This window comes from Dermacentor albipictus, chromosome 5, assembly GCF_038994185.2.
Source record: "Dermacentor albipictus isolate Rhodes 1998 colony chromosome 5, USDA_Dalb.pri_finalv2, whole genome shotgun sequence".
NCBI classification, from domain to species: domain Eukaryota; kingdom Metazoa; phylum Arthropoda; class Arachnida; order Ixodida; family Ixodidae; genus Dermacentor; species Dermacentor albipictus.
In genome coordinates, this window is record NC_091825.1 from 145,222,678 (window position 1) to 145,245,577 (window position 22,900).

A 22,900-nucleotide genomic window follows, 5' to 3' on the forward strand; every position below is an offset into this window, starting at 1 on the left:
ACGGCTTGTACGCAGCAGACGATGGAAGCGCGAAGCGTTTTCGACGGAACAATCATACGCTTTGAGATAGCTGCTTTATTTTTACTGCGGAGGAAAACTGTTTTGCTTTACCGATAACGCTACATTCATTGCCTTCATTTCAGTTTCTTAGGCAAAACGTCAAGTTGGCGTCACGTTACGTAAGCAAAACTGGGCCACCGGCGCCATTTTGTTTGCGTCGCGCCTACGTCACGCACCGAAGAAAATGGCGGAATGTCCAGAATAGCGCCCCTATAAAGATGGTCCTACTCGTCGAAATTACCTATTACAACTTTATCCTACACATTCAAAGGCGAGAGCCTTCGCATTATGCTTTTAGACAAACATCTTGAATGTGTTTTGGAGTGCTATGAAAACAAAAGATAAAATATAAACTGACATCTCTCAGTGCAGTCTAGCGTTGTTCCAGGTTTTATTGTAATATGGGGGCAATTCAATCATCGTTCGTTTAGAAAAGACCAGAAGCAGTAATTTCGACTACAAATGTTGTCTTCGGAAAGCGCCTGTAGCCACCGTTACAATATCTCAAATACGTTGACCGCACTTCTCCACTAAGCAACGACCACACGAGTGCGTTTGGCGTTGAAGTTCCTTAATTAAACCCACAGTGAAATTATGAAAACTTGTCGGGGCAGGAAGAAATTTTCCCTGCCTGAGCAGCCGATTGAGTTAGACCCATTACCTCGGCATCTTGGAAAATGCGCAATACCTCGCCTTTTTTTTTTTAATATCTTCGCGCACAATGCCCCATTGTCGTTCGGGCCCACTTTCATGCATACGTGAGGCCAGTGTAAGTTGATCTAGTTTGCATTGGGAATCACGCGTTTGAATCGCGTAAGGCAGACCAGGGCCACGAGATTATAGGATTCTCGCATATTGAAGGCGTCACACCAGTGGTGCTGTCGCCGTCACGGGTTCACTGGAAGAAGAATGGTGGATATAGTTTACTGAGGTATCGTTCGTCTCTACGAGAAGGGGCTTCACAGGCAGTTTAACAAAAATGGGTTATACGTAGCGTCCTTTCAACCAGACACGTTGGCTAGTTTACAGTCGAACACATGCACACGCTGTAATAGTTCGGGGCAACCACTGACCAAGCCACACTCAATGCTTTGAAGGCATGCTCCCCCTCTGATTTCGTCGAGAGATGGAGGTGCCAGCCTGAAGCTTATGCTTTCTTGATTAATTTGCTACTTGTGACATTCATGATTACAAATACGAGATGCTATTGTGGCACATTATTTAATATACCATTCAGCTGCTGAAGCCAGATCTTAGCTACGATCCTCGCAATGTGCCCGTGTTCGAGCATGCGCAGGGCTATATTCATAGCGTTGTTCCTTTAATTTGGTCCCGAAAAATATTAACTTATGATTGCGGCACTCGGAATTGCGAAATATGAGCGGATCGCGTTCGACAGCGGTCGCCAGAGACCCCCGCCCGCTCATCCAGCATACGCTGCAAACGGCATGCTAGCCGATCGGGTGGCTTCCGCTTCGCCACCACGCCGCGCCGCGCTCGCCGCACTAGTTTTTCACGAGCGCTGTTATCAAACGACACTTGAGAGGGAGAGACACACTTCCCTCTCCCTCTTTATCCTCGGCGCAAGCCAGCAGCGGCGCGCGCCGACGTTGGCACCCCGGTCGTTCACAGCGGGTTCAAGTCTTTTGACCAAGACTGCCTCCGATATTGGTGATAAAGGTACAGCAAAGGAAGGACAAAAAAAGAAAAGATAGCGCCATTCGGAAGATGTAAGAACTACAACAGAGCCCTGATCGATCCCTCCACTCCCCCTCCGCTTTTTCTTTCTTTCTATGACTAATTTTTGTTCTCGCATATAATAAAATGCGGTGGTTCGTAGTACTCAAGCCATACCGATGTGCTAAATACATTTTTTTTAAAGAGACAGAAATTAGTCTAACCAATATAATTACCATTACCAGTAACTAACGTTAATCGGGAAAGAATGCCAAGTCCTAGTTGCCATTGCATATATACTCGGACGAGATCGCTGTAGAATGGAGAGAATAAGTTCCACCTTCACTCGAGCTGTGCATTGAGAGAGAGAGAGAGAGAGGAACGCAAGACAGTAAAGGCTTGTTTAACAGACGTTTATGTAGTTAGCTGCTCTAAACATGAGCGGGAATGGTGGGGGAGGGGGTTATATAGGAGTGAGAGAGCGAGAGCGGAAGCGAGAGGATGGGATCTCAAACCCGCCGCTTGCGCCAGAGGCACAGTATGTCTGCTGTAAATAACTTGTCTTTTGCCTTCAGATATTGAAGAAGCGTTCACGTGCTTTGCTGGGTTTAAGAGCGTTGAGGCCAGGCTCCCAGGAGCTTAGCTTCGGTAAACAGCTGATTGTCCCGCCTGCAAAAGGCAGACGGGAGACTATGGCGTTGGTCTTCTGAACGTGAACCGCCGAAGAAAACGTTATGCATGGAGCAGACGATCTCTTCTACATGTAGAAGAGACGAAGCGATGACGAAACGATGCATCGTTTCGTCTGCGGTCTAGATTATTGCTACACTTATCCGAGGCGACACGCGATTAAGCAGGTATTACGCGGTTCTCACGGCGTGTCTTCCAGGGAAAGCGAGAATTCAAACTTATGGTCTTCGCACACCTCTGAGATGTGGATGCCCCTGTAAACATGTTTCATTGCGTCTCAGTCTTGTGTAAAAAAAGAAATAAGATAAAAAAACATAAGTGTACATTTTTTCTTGGCACTTCTGCCATATTCAATGCTAATTGAACGTGCCTATAATTACTTTGTCGGTATGTAAAGTGTGTCATGGCATTTCGGAGCTCTATGAAAAAGAACAAAAAACATACCCGTGTTGACAATTATTATTTTTTTCTTTTTTTGCGGTGAATCGTGCAGTATTTATCGAAATTGTCATGGCTTTAAACGTTTCGTTGATTAGACACGCAGCTACTTGATTACCTACATTATTTGCGTACAGTTCTGAACCCAAAGTGAAAGGTTGTTTTACCCTGCGCTTAACTGGCACCCATGCTAAGCAGCTGCCTTCCTTGGCCACAGACATCGACCCGACGACAACTCGTGCTTAGCACGAGAAGGCCATAGCTCAATGAGGCTACTGTTGAGAGGTCGCCGCGCAAAGCAAAAACAAAACAATATTTAAGTAAAGTTATGCAAAAAAATTAGGAAGTAAAGAAAATTAACTCTATATACCATCAACCATACCAACGCGAAGGAAGCAGGTGGTGGGATCAGATGCACTAATCTTTGGTAAAGGAAGTTTTCAACAAGGAATCGAAATATATTTAAAAGTGTTATTTGTGATTAGGTGCTTTATAGAGTAATTTTGTCGTGATATTTCTTGCGGTTATGAAATCTTCATGCGTGTGATTTTCTCGTCCCAAATCTTTCGCGATGTCTTTTCGCCGAGTCATTCAGAGTAGAGGAAGAGCGGCTTTCTATTAACTGAGCTCTTCGTTCTGCGCCTCTCTATTACGTTGCCAACAAAGACAGGATGCCAGCGTTTTGGGACACCAGTATCCGGAAAAAGCGCAAGCGGGGCAAGTCGAGTGGCTGTGGGGTTTCACTGCTCAGCTCCAGGTCGAGAGTTCGATCACAACCGCGGCAGTCGCACTTCCATAACGGCCGAAATGCTAAAACGCTCGTGCACTTATAGGTTTAGATGCGTGCGAAAGAACTCCAGGTGGTTAGAATTAGCCCGTTAGTGCGCCTGCTACAACGCGTCTCATAATAATGTCGTGTCGTTCGGGCACGCAATTGAAGGCCTAGAATTTCAATTTTCTTTTTCGTTCGAAGAGAAACGGTGCGGCAGGAGCAAGCAACTACGCGTGCAGACGACACGAAACATGTCGCGACGCGCGCTCACGAGTTGCAAGTCATGCTCGCTGCCGGAGCCCAACGCGAATGCGAAGGCGACCACGGAGCCACGGACCGCGAAGGTTCCGTCGGCGGGTTATAATATCGATAAAACTACGGCGACAGCGCTAACGCCATTCCGTGTCCAAGAACACAGTGGAAGCATGTGGAAGCTTCTAGAACATTCCGAGTTCGGCAACTGTACGCAGGCTGCAACTTTTTTTTCTTCTCTTTGTTCCTTTGTTTTTTTACCATCCCCACTCGCGCCGATCGCGGTGATAACAGCGGTGCGGCGGCTAGCGAGCCGGTGACGTAGTTCGTCATTAGACCAATGAGAGAAGAAAAGAAATGGCCCGAACGTATCAACGCATGCGCCGAAGAGCTTAGGATCGCAGTCGTCGCGGGCATTTAGCGAGCATCCGGAGGCTCGGGCCGCCATTTTGCTTTTTCTGTCCACTTCGACGTGCCTCGTCTGGGCTGCCTTCTGCGCCTCACCGTACCTCGAGTCCCTGCTGGTCGTAATTACGCGCTGACAGTGGCAGCGCTTCTCGAAGTTGCACGCTGCGCACGTTCCCGCCTTCGGCCGACTCTGGAAGCACTGGCTTCATGCCCCGGGCCTGCAAGACGTGAGGCACGCCTCGAGAGACTTGTAGCCTGACCCACCTGCTGTCTCGGCAATTCCTGGCCCGGCTTTCGAGCTCCCGGTGTGTAAGTGACCGCCAGCCGGCATAACTACGTCGCTATACGCCGACGACACTCCGGTCGAGCCGGCGCAGCGTATATAAGCCGCAAGTCTTTCCTGCCGAGTACTCGTTCTTTTGTTTGTGCGCGTTTCCACCCCCCGACGGCGCCGGGACTATTGAACTGTGGATGAACTCTGAGCGTGGCCACTAACCCCAGGACCTGCGCGGCAACCCCTCGTCACGGCGAGCGTCGTCTCTACGAGCTTCGCATCGAGCGTCCTAAACGCTCAAAAGGCCTGTGTGTGTGCACTCTGTGCATTTTTTTCTAGATGGTCTAGCTGGCGAGGGTGGCGCATGCCTTAGAGAAGTTAACTCTTTGTTCAGTTGCACTAGCTAGCGCTCACTAGGGTTGTATAGCTACACCACAAAATTGCGTAAAGTTAGTGTTGCTTAGCTGTAAGCCCGAGGTTTCGTGGGCATGGCTTGCGGCCACACGGGTCTTCTCCGTGCCGGAATCGAAGAGGACGGGCCACGTGTTGCGGGGTGGCGTTGTATAGCTTCAGGTTTTAGCTGGCACAGAGGGTTAGCTTACGCTGCGCAGGCAACAGCTGATAGCCGTCCTCTTACGACTGCGTCAGGGACATGGACCCATCCGAACGGCCTTGCGACCCGACCCCACTATTTCGTGACGTAGATAGCCCGCGCGCGTGAGTGCGCGTGCTATCGAGCAAAATGTGGGAATGACGGAAGCAAACGGCATTCGGACATTACCTCGCCAGCTATCAGGCACTAACCCGCTCTACGCAGCACCTCGACGCCGGACGTCGCCTGCTGTTCTCGTCGGAGCTGGGCCGGGCAGCAGCTACAGTAAGCTGCCCGTTTCATTGCCGTTGTTGCTGTTTGTTTTTCAGTGTGTGCTTACTGTCCTCGCTATTTTCCAGAGCATCACTCGCACCGCGCCCGGTCTACCGTGTTCCCTCGTCGGAGCGGCCTTGTGGCTCTGCACCGGGTAAGTACCACGTACAGGTGAATAGTAGTACATCTGTGTTCTCGAGTGCTTAAAAAAAAATCTTGTTGTCGTTTCAGGATCCCGAGGTCCGCTTTCGAGATTGCGGACCACGAGTCGGAAGGATATCCAGCGTGCTGCTCCACGTTTGCCATCCTCCCAACGTCCCCCACCGGAGATGGCCTTGAGCACCCCTTACCGTGGCTGACCGCGTTGGCTCCTTTGCATTTCCACGTCCATGGCGTCCTTCTGCTACGGGGAACTTCGTTTGCTACTACTGGTAAATATCGCTTAAACACGATTCGTACTATCGCTATGTCCTATTATTATTATTATTATTATTATTATTATTATTATTATTATTATTATTATTATTATTATTATTATTATTATTATTATTATTATTATTATTATTCATTGTTAATATTATTCACTGTTATATTTAGTTCGTGCTTTTCCGAGTACTGCCGCTCTTGACTCGAAGCAAAGCAGGTGGGACTACTTCAGGCACAAGCGCCCTTAGTAGGAGCTGCAACGTGTTACCGCTTTGCTAGTTGCTCGCATGTCGTAGTTGATACTGGACGCAATAGCGCATAAAAAATTACGTGGCTTCCGCGCGCTGTTCGAATCGATGCAAGAGAAGGTTTCTTTACTGTTTGCGTTTTTTGACGGCAATTGGCGATTTGTTTTTTTCACGTCGTATGCACTCCAGCGCCGTGTTAGTGTGATTTGTTGCCTTGCGTACACGACTTGTTTACGTAGTACACAGGACAGCGATGCGGGGTTTGCTTGTGCACCATTGCTTCATTGTTCGGGAGAAGGGTCGACGCTCATTGCCTCACACGGCGAGTGATAGAAGTGGTAAACTCTAAATAAATTATGGGTATTTACTTGCCAAACCAATAATACCTGTGGCACTTTTCCATAGCGAGGTATTGGGCCAAGAAGCGGGAGATTCCACACAGCGCACACCGTGACTAGCTCTCAGGTGATCGCGGCGAGTTGATGACGCATGTTAGAACGATCGAGACCGGTGACTGCTTCGAACGTGAATGGTTTATTTATAGCTCGTGGCAAGGAGCCTTTCTTGTATTCGTCTTCGAGCACTTTGATGAAGATATTTTACAGGCTCCCGCCTTCCAACTTGCATGAGATAGGCTTTGGCGGGATGCTTGAGGCACCCTTCAAAGATGTTCGCAGATGTTCCGAGAAATTATTTGTTGCCTCTCTGAATTAGACAAGCCCTTGTTATTTCGTCGCGACCAGGGTAACTTCTTTCAATTCGGCACATTTTCCAATATGTTCTTCGATGCATAAGTACTGTAATAAAACGACTGCATTCTGACCTAAGCAACTTATCTGCGTGGTGCACAAGTAACAAACTTAACATCAACCCTTCGAAAACTCAGTCATGTTTTTTCATACACATAAACGCGCCATCGCTCGTCTTACAAACTCATGTTCTCTCACCTGCACATGAAGTTGTCTTCCTTGGCGTCCAACTTGACCCCCAACTTAAACTTAACTTGCGTGCTGACATGGTCTCAAAAAAAAAATGTCTTTGGAATAAGAGTACTAATCCTAACGCGCTCGTATTTTCCACAATACGTTAGAACTTCACTTTATTACGCATTTATTCACTGTCACTTGCAATACTGCATCTTAGTTTGGGGAAACACATATTGCTCGCACATAATACATCAACATTTACAAAATCAAGCCTTGAGGATCTATAATTTCTCTAGTTACATGTCGCATGCAGTACCAATTTTCAGTTCCTTAAAAATACTTCGATTACGTTACATGCTCCAGCTCAAATTGGTTTTACTAATATACCACACACGAAATCGTGAAATAATTTTAGATGCATTTAATAACTCTGCTCTTACCAACACTAACAATACGAGATTTCCCTCTAACAATTTTTTACTCCCTCGAATAAACACTAATTGTGGAATGTTTACTTCCCTTTTTACCTCCATTAAATATTGGAACAAACTACCACCCCATATTAAAGCCTGCCGCACAACATTAAAATTCAGGAGAGAGACGAAGAAATATTTACCAACGACACTACTGGCTACTGATCCATTACTATAAGTATATATTGTGTACAAATCTATTTCCCAGTTTTCAATGATAATGTACTTACCTATTGTATCGACAGCCTTCATTTATTGGTTATTCTATATCTTTTGTCTTCTTTTTTATCCTTTCTTAAGCATTTCAAATTTTTTGTCGCATAGTCTATATAACATTTGTACTTTGCGTATTGTAAGCATATATTTGTTTCTAATTATCTGTTACATTAACCCCGTGTCCTTTGACATATGTCATTCCTATGTTTCCATAGCGTGTCAATTACTACATATTTATTTTTTCCTACGCTGTATCGGTTTCATTTGCTTGTGTTTTGAACTTCAATTATTGTAAACAACTTTTTGTATTTGTTTATTTTTTCATTAACTTCGTGTTCTGTGATGTCTGTCGCTGCTATGTTGCCAAAATGTATTAAATCGTGCGATGTTAAATTGCTAATAGGAGGTTCCCCTGACAGTTCTTGTAACTCCGGGATCTCCTTCTGTACTAATGATGAATGATGAAAAAACGCCTGACCCGGTCTTAACACCAGAAAATTAGCACCTATTTACTTAAGATATTCGCGATGCCATCTCATCCACTAACTTTTACGAGTTCGCATCAGCATCGCCGTGTTTCTTCAACGTCTCCGTTGTATAGCCTTGTTTGTCCACTTTGAAGCTGTTGGCGTCCGCCTATGTTAGCAGGTATCAGTGGCATAGGCTCATTAGGTTCGCCATGCACGTATGTTAACGGTCAATTGTTGAGCGCTCCTTCAACTTCTGCTACAATTGTGCGTGGCTGCTCCACTGAGATTATTTTTCGCATCAATGTGTTCAGGCTTCGTGTGAGGCACTCGAAAACCCTCCCACACCTCCACGGGGCACACTAGGCTATTGTTTTCCATTGGTGGGTACTGCAGTAATCCTTCGTTCATTCGTGCTCAACAGCTTCAAGCATTTCCTTCTCGGCCTTAGTAAAGGTACTGGCGTTGTACGAACAGATTACGGCAGGTATACCCAGTGGTGCGGTGAATTGCCGGAAAGCTTGAAAAAAAACTGGATATCGACATGTCATTGGTCATCTCCAAGTGTACTCCTCTTGTTACCGCGCAGGTGAAAACGTATAGTTCCACAATGTCGTATTTGTTTTTCGCATAAAGTCTTCCGGTGAGGTCAGCTCCTGTGACTTGCAATTACCCCGATTCGTTGACTCTGTCTGTCGGGAGGGGAGGCAGAATTTAATTGGCCTGTCTTGTCGGATTGGCGGCCGGTCCAATCCGGACAGGCCGCCATTGGAATCTGAACCTGGCAACGTTTAACGCTGGAACGTTATCTAGTGAGGTGAGTCGAGCAGTGCTATTGGAGGAATTAGAGGCCAGTAAATGGGATATAATAGGGCTCATTGAAGTTGGGACAAATGAAGCATATCCAGTGCTAAAAAGCGGGCTCGTCCTGTGTTACCGGGGCTTAGCGGAGAGGCGAGAGCTAGGACTCGGATTCCTGATTAAGACTATAGCTGGTAACGTACAGGAATTCTATAGCATTAACGAGAGGGTGGCAGGTCTTGTTGTGAACCTTAATAAGAGGTACACATTGAAGGTCGTACAGGTGTACGCTCTTGCATCCAGTCATGATGACCAGGCAGTCGAAAGCTTCTATGAAGACGTGGAATCGGCGATGGCTCAGGTCAAAACAAAATGCACTGTACTGATGGGAGACTTCAATGCCAAGGTAGGCAAGAAGCAGGCTGGAGATAAGGCAGTGAGGGAATATGGCATATGCACTAGGAATAGCAGGGGAGAGCTATTAGTAGACTTTGCAGAACAGAATAAGATGCGGATAATGAATACGGAGGAAGCCTAAAAGCAATGAAGAAACTAGGAATTGGCAAGAATCAGATGTATGCGTTAAGAGACAAAGCCGGCAATATCATTAATATGGATGAGATAGTTCAAGTGGCCGAGGAGTTCTATAGAGATTTATACAGTACCAGTGGCACCCACGACGATAATGGAAGAGAAAATAGTCTAGAGGAATTCGAAATCCCACAGGTAACGCCGGAAGAAGTAAAAAAAAAAGCCTTCGGAGCTATGCAAAGGGGGAAGGCAGCTGGGGAGGATCAGGTAACAGCAGATTTGTTGAAGGATGGCGGGCAGATTGCTCTAGAAAAACTAGTCACCCTCTATACGCAATGCCTCATGACTTCGAGCGTACCGGAATCTTGGAAAAACGCTTACATAATCCTAATCCATAAGAAAGGGGACGCCAGACTTAAAAAATTATAGACCGATCAGCTTACTGTCCGTTGCCTACAAAGTATTTACTAAGGTAATTACAAATGGAAGTCTAAGGTGTTTCTGATTCTGTCAACCAAAGCACCAGGCAGGATTTCGCAAAGGTTACATACAAGACCATATTCACACTATCATTCAGGTGATAGAGAAATGTGCGGGATATAACCAACCCTTATATATAGCTTTCATTGATTACGAAAGCGTTTGATTCAGTCGAAACCTAAGCAGTCATGGAGGCATTACGGAATCAGGGTGTAGATGAGCCATATGTAAAAATACTGGAAGATATCTATAGCGGCTCCACAGCCACCGTAGTCCTCCATAAAGAAAGCAACAAAATCCCAATAAAGGTGTCAGGCAGGGAGATACGATCTCTCCAATGCTATTCACAGCGTGTTTGCAGGAGGTATTCAGAGACCTGGATTGGGAAGAATTGGGGGTAAGAGTTAATGAAGAATACCTTAGTAACACGCGATTCGCTGATATTGCTTTGCTTAGCAACTCAGGGGACGAATTGCAATGCATGCTCACTGACCTGGAGAGGCAAAGCCGAAGGGTGGGTCTAAAAATCAATCTGCAGAAAACTAAAGTAATGTTTAACAGTCTCGGAAGAGAACAGCAGTTTACGATAGGTAGCGAGGCACTGGAAGTGGTAAGGGAATACATCCACTTAGGGCAGGAAGTGACCACGGATCCGGATCATGAGACTGAAATAACCAGAAGAATAAGAATGGGCTGGGGTGCGTTTGGCAGGCATTCTCAGATCATGAAGAGCAGGTTGCCATTATCCCTGAAGAGAAAAGTATGTAACAGCTGTGTCTTACCAGTACTCACGCACGGGGCAGAAACCTGGAGGCTTACGAAAAGGGTTCTACTTAAATTGAGGACGACGCAATGAGCTATGGAAAGAATCATAGGTGTAACGTTGTTGGTTTAATTTTTCATCAACTAAAATCGTTAATTACCTCTCTTCTCCGGCATCGTTACGTTACTGGTCAACTGTTAAAACGTGATGTACTGATATGTGGGCGATACCACATTTTCGTACGAATTAGATTTCAGTCACTGGCTTACAATGTTTCCCTAACACTTGATAAGCACCAAAATACTGCTGGATATAGTAGAAGGCAGCTTTGAACATATGTTGTGCAATTGTAACTAAATAAAAGATCCAGCGTATTGTGAGTGACCTTTAGGTTTGACACCGTGTTTCTGGCCTATTGTGTATTGTTTTGTACACAGTGTTTGCGATTGCTTATGTATCGTGTTGTAAGTCGTATTGTTTTCTTATTTCGTGTTTTCATGCCTACTGATTGCGTACAGTGCACTTGAAATTGTTATTTGAGAATGAACTTCAACGTTGTCTTTTCGTTACCTGTTCTCAACTTTGTTTCTTTATTTCAATACTTAATTTGCTGATCTTTGGCATATCTTGCAAAACTGATTTCTCAAACTGAAATCGGGTTTGGTTCCATTGCTTGCGATTATAACTCTTTTTTTTTGTCTTGTCCGCTATGCCTTGTAACGGCTTCCTGCGCCTTTTGTCAAGCTGCTCTAGCAGCTTTTAGCCAGCAAGCCATCCAGGTGCTTCTGGGAAATAAAATTGAATTGAATTGAACGTTAAGGGATAAGGAAAGAGCACGTTGGGTGTGGGAAAACACGCGAGTTAATGATATCTTAGTTGAAATCAAGAAAAAGGGAAGGAAAAAAAAGAAAGGGAAGATAACCGATGGTCATTAAGGGTTACGTACTGGATTCCAAGAGAAGGGAAGCGTAGCAGAGAGCGGCAGAAAGTCGGGTGGGCGGATGAGATTAAGAAGTTCGCAGGGACAACATGGCCACAATTATTACATGACCGGGGTAGTTGAAGTACGGGAGAGGCCTTTGCCCTGCAGTGGGCGTAACCAGGCTGATGATGTGTTACGCCCCCTTGCAGACTATGCATTTATTTAAAACACTTTTCACATCTTGGCGACCTTGCAGTATTCGCAACTTAACCCGCACTTGCGCTAGCTTTGCTTGAAATCCGCCAAGCAATATTTGATCAACGTGACATATTCGCGGTTCAGTGAAATACCCGTCCTTTGGAAATGTGATGACGGGCCGGCTTTGATTATCGGCTTTGGTGCAAGTCTTTTGTCTTGCGAGTCCTTTGTTGTGACAATTCTTGTCCACTTATTTTAAATTACTTAGCGCTGGAATCGACATTTCCACTTGGCTGCCTGAGTAGTACTTTCGTCGTGTGCTATGTCTCTGCAATTAAACGGCCTGTAAACGGCCTTTGTGATATTGCGTTGTCTATGAACCTGAAAACACATGCTGTTAGATGCTGCCCGTATGAGAAATTTGATTTCCAAGATTAGTTTATTCTCTTGTTCCTGTTCGGGTGTGATAATGTGATTCGTGTTCATCGTCCACCTCTACATTCGTGTGAATTACGCTTGCTCTTTCCGGCTCCACAGATGTAACTCATTCGGGTACATGCCACCCTATTTTTCGAGTCCGTCAACGTCTTTGCGCTTACACCACGTGTGTGTAGATGCCCCAGATTGTCTTCAACTTGAATGCACGACTCGCTCGTTTGTTTCCTCTTGCTTCTGCGTCTATTCACAAATGTATCCCCTTTGCTTATCCCTGTGATGGAATGCAGTACAATCATTGAGTCGGTCAAGCAGGCTGCTTCAATTCTTGTGGTGAAATGACTTTTTATTTAGACGCCTAGCCTTGATGCCATCACCGCTGCCATTAGCTCAAGTCTTGTGAAACATGGCTCTTTGATTGGAGCTGCGTCGCTTTTCGCTGTCGGGAGGCTTGACTTTGTTCCATCGGTTTACATGACAGCCAAGTATAGTGCCGCTTCGTATGCTTATTGCACTTCCGTCGACGTACAGCTTGTATGCTTGTTCTATTTGATCCTTGCTTGCGTAGTATTGGAGAACTGAAACGAGCAGCTCCTTCGTTTTAGAAATCGGGTCCCTCCACTTGTCGCATTCTGCTTTAAGGAGTGGCTCATCTCGCGCGTCGTCCCTTCTCTAATTTTTGAAGGGCTATCTCTGCGCGTATCGTAAAAGGTGACAAGCCAAGCGCATTAAATCTTTCCTGCTGCTGCGCAGCACTGCCCTTTCGATTAAGGTAAGGATGCATACTTGTTCACAGGAAAGGATAGCACGTCTTTTGAGTACTTCCATAAAATGGCAAGGAACATTGTGTATCCTTTCGATCGCATCCCTATGTGATCGTCGTCCCTTTCGTTTTCCTCCATCTTGTTTAGGCTCTCTTCATTGGCTGTCCATTACCAGAAGTTTATCGTCACCTCTTTCATCAGTTGTTTAGCCTTTTTGTATAACTTGACAGCACATTAAAACATTGCTTCCCCTAGGATTACATCATCCACGTAAATCTTTCTGCACTGGTTCTCGCATCTTCAAATCACTCAGCCACTTGTTTCAATTGGTGCTTGATTGTAGCAGCCAGAAGTAACGGGCTCGGAGTTTTACCGGAAGTTACTCGTCATGCGGCAGGTTTGTACTTCATATTTGAAGTAGTAGCTTAGCGCAAATAACACCACGAACACAAGGGAGACAGACAAGGACAAGCGCTGCTCACAACTGTTTATTGGAAAGGAAGGATGGTGCATACATATATATCCTCTTGTCACGCATGCGCCTACCAAGCAGTAGTGAAGCCGGAACATGCACATCAAAGGCGATCGCGCAAGAAGGTAAATTCGGCATCCAGTAATGTGATAGAAGGCTCACTCACACATCTATCTCTATTCTTCTTGATAAAGAAGGCCTCAAGAGCGAGCCTGGAAGACGCGTTGCCGCTCCTGCCAAGAATAGTTGTCTCTGAAAATCGAGCGTCGCAACCACACGCGGTAACATGAGCCACCAAATGTGCGCCCTTATCCTCTTTTTTCTTTAGTTTTTGCGCGTGTTCCCTTAGACGGTCATTCACACAACGCTCAGTTTGACCAATGTAGAGCTGCCCACAAGGGTGCAAGGGAATTGCATAAACAACCCCTCTGGAGCACTCAACAAAGGGCTTCTCATGCCTCGTGCGGCAGCCCCGCCTGCTCTTGCAGCAAACTCGAGAACACAGCTTCGAAAGCTTGTTGGGCGCAGAGAAAACCAGAGGTATACCATGACGGTTAGCAACCTTCTTAAGGTTGTGACACCTTGTGTACATAGGGAATAACCTCTGGTCTTACCTTCTGTCGTTCGACTTCTGCGCTTGCCCTTCGTGCTCCAAGCTTTACTTTTTGCAGAAGAGACTCTGCTATGGCATTGACGACCGTCAAAGGGAAACCAGCTGCCAAAAGGCGTCCAACTTGGTTTGCAAAACTAGACCGCATTTGGTGTGCGCACGATTTCCGCAAAGCCGATTCCAAGCAAAGATTACCAACTGCTCGCTTCACCACTTTAGAGTGTGCGGAATGGTATGGCAGCAATTGCTTCATGGCTCGCGGTTGATAGGACCAGCAGACGTGGCCAACTTCAAAAGACAGTTTTAAATCTAAGAACTGCAGGCCTGTGTCGTCAGGAAGTTCATGGGTAAAAACAAGCCCTTGGCCTTGGTTGTTAAAAGCGTCTAAAATAAAAGCAGGGGATGTAAAGTCACCCTTATTGTTTAAAAGCACTAGAAAATCATCAACATACCAAAAAACTTTTAAAACCTGCCCCCCATTAAAAACCTGCTCTAAAGACCTATCAATAAAAGAAAAAAATGACGCGCAAATTAGGAGCAACACAAGACCCAATACACACTCCCCGGCGTTGCAGATATGGCTGCTCGTTGTAAAAAATAAAAGTCACACTTAAATAAAACTCAAGCAATGTTAAAAAGCTGTCTACTGAAAGGCCCGCCGAGTTCTGGAAGTCGACCACGTCGTTGTATTCAATACATTCCCTTAAGAAAACGAGAAGCTTGTCCTGAGGAATTGAATAGAATAGATCTACGTCAACGGAAAAACCATACTTAATGCCGTCATTACATTTAACAAATTGCGCGACCTCCGATGAACTTTTAACACGGAAAGGGTCATCCACCTGTAGCGTCTTAAGCTTATTCAAAAGAAAAAGGCTCACGCAATGCTGCCACGCCCCGCGCTCGCTAACAATATTTCTGAACGGAATATCGGGCTTGTGCGTTTTCGCAGTAAAGAACACGGTCAAGCAGCCTTCTTTGCTATTCTTGATACCTTTAGCAAGGGTGGTCAAGTTCAAACTTTTGCAGAACTCGATGAATTTCGACTTGACTAACTGCACTCTTACTAATAGGAACGAAATTCTTATTCACCGCTGCCTGCGCTTTTTCGTCAAACTGACCTTTTGGCAACACAACAAACCCTCCTTCCTTATCTGACTGCAGCAGCATAAGCTCATTTTGCTTGAAATACTTTACGACACCTTCTAAGCTCTTTTTAGCATGAACGACAGAAGCCCTGCTTGAACACCTTGAGATGAAGTAAAGTCCCTCCTTCAGACACTGGTCATGGTCCTCTTGGCTACACCTTGCAGAAACGTCTCGGTTGAGACCTACCAGGTCGTGGGGCCGGACGGAAGGTGGAACGGCATACCATTGCATACCAGGCATACCTTGCCATTGCTAACCGTCATGGTATACCTCTGGTTTTCTCTGCGCCCAACAAGCTTTCGAAGCTGTGTTCTCGAGTTTGCTGCAAGAGCAGGCGGGGCTGCCGCACGAGGCATGAGAAGCCCTTTGTTGAGTGCTCCAGAGGGGTTGTTTATGCAATTCCCTTGCACCCTTGTGGGCAGCTCTACATTGGTCAAACTGAGCGTTGTGTGAATGACCGTCTAAGGGAACACGCGCAAAAACTAAAGAAAAAAGAGGATAAGGGCGCACATTTGGTGGCTCATGTTACCGCGTGTGGTTGCGACGCTCGATTTTCAGAGACAACTATTCTTGGCAGGAGCGGCAACGCGTCTTCCAGGCTCGCTCTTGAGGCCTTCTTTATCAAGAAGAATAGAGATAGATGTGTGAGTGAGCCTTCTATCACATTACTGGATGCCGAATTTACCTTCTTGCGCGATCGCCTTTGATGTGCATGTTCCGGCTTCACTACTGCTTGGTAGGCGCATGCGTGACAAGAGGATATATATGTATGCACCATCCTTCCTTTCCAATAAACAGTTGTGAGCAGCGCTTGTCCTTGTCTGTCTCCCTTGTGTTCGTGGTTTTATTTGCGCTAAGCTACTACTTCAAATATCGACGACCAACTAGCCCAACAGTCAACTCTACTAGGTTTGTACTTCATTCCGCAGCTTTTTCTCGCATCATCATGCACTTTGCTTTTCTTCGTAAATATATGCTTCGCTCATTTCTAGTCGTGTAACAATGGCGTCTTGCTTCTCAGTGAGCTGTTCCGATGCTTACATATGGTTTTCTCTTCGGTCTCGTTGCCCGATCCGCTGCTCCACCAGTTTCCTTTTCTGCTTCTTTGCAGGTTGACCTTCCTTATGGGCGGAGAGGTAGTAGGCCGGTTCACAGCACCATTGTTGAAAACAATAGACCGATGACTGCTTCGAATATGAATGGTTCATTAGAGTAACACGTGCTCGCGACAAGGAGCCGCTCTCTTGCTCAGTCTTGGAGTGCTTCGATGATATTTTACAATAGATTTCTATACTGTGGTACATAGCCTGAGCGAGGGATCTGCCAAGAAGTTGGTGGTGCAATGGCACATGCACAGAACGGGTAATTGCCGAGGAAGCAGCCGGCGCAATTAAAATAAGACACGAACAAATACAAGCCTGCTTAAGATGTCGCATTGTGTACCGCGGTTAATTAGGCGAGAGAACGTGCACGCGCCTGTTCTTTTTCCGTCAAACACGCCCGTATGAACAGCTTCAAGAAAGTCACAGAAATTGCAACATATTCGATGACCCCACATTTGTCTGCACTTGCACTGTTTTTACGGTCGCAGCACACAGGCACGGCCGATTGCTGTTGCATAGCTTGTCGAATGTGAGCGACACTTTCTCATGCGTCTTACGGATTCTTGAGTCCCGTCCCAAGCTTCTGTATTTTCGTGTTTTTCCTGCCGTATTCCTCGATAAACCATATCCGTATTTTTCGATTTGTAACCTCATTGAAATATCTTTAGAGAATTCGGGAGCTTACATATAACACGGTTTGCTTTGCCTTTCGTCTTACTTTGTATTAACCGTGGAAGCTTTCAATTAAAACTCTTGCTTGGGCTAGTTGGTCCATGCTTGAAGTAGTAAAGGCAAGGCGCAAAAGACCAGGACATAGGGAGAACACAAACGACAGGACCGGCGCCGGTCCTGTCGTTTGTGTTCTCCCTATGTCCTGGTCTTTTGCGCCTTGCCTTTACTACTTCAAGCTTTCAATAGTGACCGCTTCCGGACCGAGCATGTCTCGATTGTATAAGCCGAAGAGAGCTCGTGTGTCACTCTTGCCTCTTAACTGCCGAGATGATGGAAGGTTCGGCGCTGCAATTCACGCTTGTGTCTATAGGGAATGGCTCGGCTGCTCATTGTACGATTCCACGTAACTTGGCTTCCCGCTGTCAATAAACCCCGTAGCAACGGTATTTTCTACTTGCGTACTCGTTTGCCATAGACGCCATGTGCCATAAACGATGTAATTTGACAACCTACTGACACTTTCTAAATGGTGTAATATTTTGTTTCAGTCATTTCATTCATACAAATAACCTAGATTTCGCAAGCGTTAAATTTTTTTGCACAATCATTAACGAATTTCTATTCAACCAGTCTCTTTTCCTTAATGTCCTCAATATCGAAGGCGGTTTCCTCGGTTTCCTTAGCGATGTGCTTAAGGTCTAGTCCTGGATTTGTTTCATTGTACCCTCGCATAAATAATCTGAAGTACAGAACCGTGTCGATCACAACGAATGGTCGTGGGAAGTCGGCGCTAAAACAAGGTATTGCTCGCGCTAACACACGTACCACAACGTTTACCCACCTGCACATTGTAGGCGAGGGGGTTAACTTGAGACCAGAGTGCAGGTAGCTCTGCCATGCCCGGTCACCACGGCGATAACGGTGCGAAGTTTTCAAATTCTGAGGTATGGTTGTGCTATGTCGATATGTCCAGAGCGGTCCACACGTGTAACCGTTCAGTCTTACCACTTGATCCGACAAAAGGTGTAGCAGGGAGCAGCACGTGGCGATGTGCTCCTGCGCAGCCAAAGTCGCATCGAACCGCACCGCTTGTTCCACGCGCGCTGGCAGATCCGGCGCGAACGTTAGCTGCAGAACGTAAAACTTGTCAATTACGATGTGAGCGCTGGTAGCAATGCCATGTCCATGCCTTATTGAACAAGCAACTAAACCAGCCATCAAAATGCATACACAGTGCAAATACGTGCACAGCACGATGCTGATTGAGCCGCTTGATAGTAAAACCAGCACCGTCCTATGCTCTTTGCTGTATATGCGCCTGTTTAACTGATTGAATTCCTTGTTCGGTATGCACCAACTCCCCCAGCACTTAGCCTTACTACATCCATGCCTTATTGTTCCATAATCTAGACATGTGCTTTCGATTGCAGCCCACGTGTAAGATGGATATCCAGCGTGCTGCTCCACGTTTGCCATCCTCCTATCGCCCCCCTCAGGAGATGGCCTAGAGCACCGCTCGTACCCTGACCGACCGTTCCACTTCGCCGGTGCGGTCTCGCCGGCAGACGAGAGTGCTCGTCACCCTGCTTTGCTACGGGCAAGTACCATGCACAGGCCACTCGTAGTACGGCTGTGTCCACGAGTGGTCGAAAAATGAGCCTTATTGCTTCACTTCGTTTCAGATTCACCTTCCCTTTCGTTAAATCAAGTTGTTTGATAGCTTAAACATGTACGACGAAGGAAATAGAATGAGGAAAACCAGGGAATACAAGTGCTTGTCGGTAGCTAAGTCCCTGTCCTCAATATTTTGCATTCCAGCGAAAGCGCTAACATATCATTCTCACTAAAATAAAAAGAAATGTAAATTTTTATGCACTTCGTCAAAATTCACTTATCTGGACTACCATTTCACAAACAAGCATGAAATGCATTTACTGTGTAGTAATTATAATTCATCACATGACTAAACAAAGCTTAACGTTCTGTCAGCAATTACTTATTGATTCAGTTACCTCACAGGCTCCCGAAGGAGTATTGCGTGAGGGGAGGATACAGGGAATTAGCAAAAAGAGTACAAAGAAAGTATGCATCGTTAGCGAGTAAACATGAAAGAACAAGTCTCTAACAATTGTAAGGCAATACAAAACTTTATTAGGCGAGGAAAACCCTACTAACCGTTTGTTGCGTAAACTTGGATAGCCCAGGAAAACCTGGCATCTAAAAAGAAAAAAAAAAAACTTTGTAATACCTAAGCGTAGGGGAAAAAATAAGGATTGGTAGCTTGCTGAAATGTATCTAGAACTTTGCTTGTTGAATTTCAGTTTCAATATTACAACCATTCCAGACAGCGGGGTTCAAGAAGTCAAGGCCGTCTGCCGTAATTTGTCCTTGGTTTTTGAAGTTTTTTGTAGATCTCTTAACCTCAGTATTAATATGTCGCCAGTATGCACGTGTGTGGCTGGATTGCGAATGGCAATTTGTTACCATCTCGGGAATACCTAGTAGCCTGTTCTTCGGCAAGTTCAAAGCGAAAGGAAATGCTTTATTTCGTCGTTCGCCTTTTAATTTCAGTAATAGTTGTGCCCCACATGACAATACGTACTGCATCTGTGATGTTATCAAAGATGGGCTTGACCTGCATTTAAGTGGCATTTGGTCTCGTCCTTCCTAAAGCACCTATTCTACCATATCGCTTCACGTCTAGATTGCCAACGTGGTCATTTCAAGGTAGTCATGAAAAGAATCCAATATTATACTTTTTGTACGCTCTATATTATCAGTGCCGCTAGACATTAAGGGTTTACTCCCATGCTTCGAAACCTTAAAAAAAAAGGTCACGTTGCTTTGCTTTATGTGCTCCAATTCAATTGAAGCTCGTTCAGATCTGGCAACTTCGACAACTCCCTTAACCACCGGTTTGACTTTATCTGTTAAGTCAGCACTAGACGAAAGAATTCATGTCATCCGCGTACAAAACCTTTTCTTCCCTGTTGGTGAAATGGTAGCGGTATTATTTGCTTATAAAGCACAAATAAAAGCTGCCCTAAAATACCCTTGTGATACACCTTTAGCCATTGACATTAGCTTGGAGATAAATGCACCCGTGAAACCCATTGCTACAATTTTGGAGATAGTTTCTAATTAAGTTAAGCCCCCACCCACTAATTCTGTAACAAAACTCTGAGAAATGCTTAGTATTTGACTTTACCAAAGGTCATCTTAGGTCCAGAAATATTCATACTGCATTCCAGGTACCGTTCAATATTTTATTATTGCTTCCTTTCTTTGCATCATCGGTAGCTCAGTTAACTTGTCTCGTTGAAAGCTCCACTGTTGTCGCGACGCCACTTTCATGCTTTTTGAAGAAACCGAGCAATCCTTTTTTTTGTGCAAAACGCTTTGGTATGTTCTAGTGGAAATGCTCAGTACGGAAACTGTCTTTTCAGGATCCCGACGTCTGCGTTCGATTGAAGCCCATAAGTTTTCCAGTGGGCTGCTCCCCGTTTGTCATCCTCCCAACGTCCCCTTCGGGAGATGGCTTAGAGAATCACTCGTACTCAGACCCACCGTGCTTGTTAAATTACATTCCCACACCCATGGCGTCCTGCTGGCAGTCGGAACCTTGCTCCTCGCCCGCCACTACTGGTCCGTATCGCGTACTGACGTCTCGTACTTTGGCTCTCTCCTCGAGTGGTCACCAATAAGCCCGCTGCTGTTCTCGTTTTGCAGATGACAGTTTTGGATGGCTGTGAGCGAGGAGAACGTCCGAGGCAGTTTTGCCAAAAGGTGGGAAATTTTACATACTGTAGACAATGTCCGAGATCTGGGGGGAAGTATTATTCTGGCATTGACGTCAGAAGTCCTTTTTCGCTTTAATGTGCTGCAGTTTACGAAAGCGTGACAGTTTGGGTGAGTTGGTATGTCATTACTTTTTTAGGCTTGTAGCGCAGCTCAGAAAGGGCATAAAGGAAGTTGGAAGGGGTAATGAAAGGGAACGTTCACTCTGTTCTCCGTTCGCTTTCATTACCCCTTCCACCTCCCTTTTTGCTCTTTCTGAGCTGCGCTACAAGCTTAAAAAAATGCAGTGTACAAATGTGTACAATAGGTGTTTACCTTAGCAGACAACTGAAGTCAATGCGACATGCCTGCATTATTACACGGACGCTATTTTGCGACATTTCTGAATGTCATCTTACGGGTGGCCAGCTTCGGTTGCGCTTTCTCCAGCTGACTGCAAGTTGCAATGACACGCATTGACAAGCGTGCTCGGCCACTTTCTATTGTCTCCAGTGCGAGTAAGACTAAATTTTGGAAGCGGTTTCAGCAAACTGGGTTAGATCTTTCGTTAAGGCGCTGAATTGTCTACTACGGGGTTATGACCACCATTTTCATACGTTTTGGGTCATCATGTGTTCAGACAAAACGTGGCCATGAATAACACGCTGAACATCGCGTAATTTTTGTTTCCTAAGCCAAGTATGACGCTTGAAACATGCCGATGAGGAGCGGGAAGTGTAGCTTCTTATTTACAGGTAGTTTTCTTGATTGATATTACATATTACTTGGACGCGTGAACAGCTGCCGCTAGAACTCGATGTCCGAGGTGTGAAAGGCATTTTATCAAGGCGCTGTACCTAGTTCCGAACCCCCCCCCCCGCTTTCTTTTTTTACTGCCGGGCACTCAGACGCACATATCTTGGTCTCCATCGTGCTTGTTTCGCGTTTCTTTGTCGAATGGGTTTTAGTTCAGTCAGCTGCAGTGAATTTGGCCAGAGGTTCTCAGCAAGTCACTTCCTCACAGCGTATAGATGGTTCTATAAATAAATTTGGTCCTGGCGTGTGGAAAAATTTCACCCACGTATGTGGCAAAATTACGTCACAATTTGGCAGCACTGGTTTCTCCTCAAAATTCAAAGTATTTTCTTGCCTACGTTCCAGATCAGATGCTTCTGAGCAACCTTCCTTCTACGGCTGTGGCCGTTCGCACATCGGCCGGCAACTGGACATCCAAGTCTGAGTGTGGCCACTAACCCCAGGACCTGCGCAGCAACCCCTCGTCACAGCGAGCGTCGTCTCTGCGAGCTTCGCATCGAGCGCCCTAAACGCTCATCAGGTGGTCTTTGTGCATATTGTAGATGGCCTAGCTGGCGAGGGTGGCGCACGCCATAGGGAAGTTAACTGTTTTGTAGTTTTGTAATGTATAACTACATTACAAAATTGCTTAGCTATAAGCCCGAGGTTTCGTGGGCCTGGCTTGCGGCCACATGGGTCTTCTCCGTGCCGGAATCGAAGAGGACGGGCCACGTATTGCGGGGTGGCGGCGTATAGCTTCAGGTTTTAACGGCTTAGCTCATACTGCGCAGGCTACAGCTGATAGCCGTCCTCTACGAGTGCGTCAGGGACATGGACCCTTCCGAATGGCCTTGCGACCCGACCCCACCATTTCGTGACAAGGTAGCCCGGGCGCGTCAGTGCTATCGAGCGAAATGTGGAATCAAGGAAGCAAACGCCATTCGGAAATTGCCTCGCCAGCTATTAGCTATTGCGGCGACCTTACGTCGCCAACGGTCTGGAGCAGAGCCCGGCCGTGCAGCAGCTATGGTGAGTGGTCCATTTCTTTGCGGTTCCCGCTGTTCTTTTCTGGTTGTTTACTTTCCTCCTTGCGTCGCAGATGATGACCTTGATCACCGCTCGTGCCGTCACCGACCATCTTAACTCTTTTGCATTCCCTCGGTGGGGAAGTGTTCCTGGTGGACTGGACTTCGTTCCTCGTCCGGCACTACTCCAGGCAAGTACCATGAACACTAA

At 46.0% G+C, this 22,900-nt stretch overlaps 1 protein-coding gene across 4 annotated transcripts in view; it reads left to right on the forward strand.

Annotated features, from left to right (window-relative positions):
- Nucleotides 1-3,916: 3,916 nt before the first annotated feature.
- Nucleotides 3,917-22,900, forward strand: part of LOC135906297 (uncharacterized) — a 35,883-nt gene continuing 16,899 nt past the window's right edge. Inside the window, exons 1-8 of one of the 4 annotated variants that reach the window (XR_011514651.1) lie at nucleotides 3,919-5,448; nucleotides 5,523-5,590; nucleotides 5,668-5,867; nucleotides 18,523-18,689; nucleotides 20,539-20,737; nucleotides 20,822-20,878; nucleotides 22,031-22,205; nucleotides 22,764-22,880. The gene's annotated coding sequence lies outside the window, so the exon portion shown is untranslated. Of the gene's footprint in view, nucleotides 5,449-5,522; nucleotides 5,591-5,667; nucleotides 5,868-18,522; nucleotides 18,690-20,538; nucleotides 20,738-20,821; nucleotides 20,879-22,030; nucleotides 22,881-22,900 lie in introns of all 4 variants that reach the window. The other 3 variants (XR_011514650.1, XM_070539136.1, XR_011514652.1) reach the window with 3 other exon arrangements.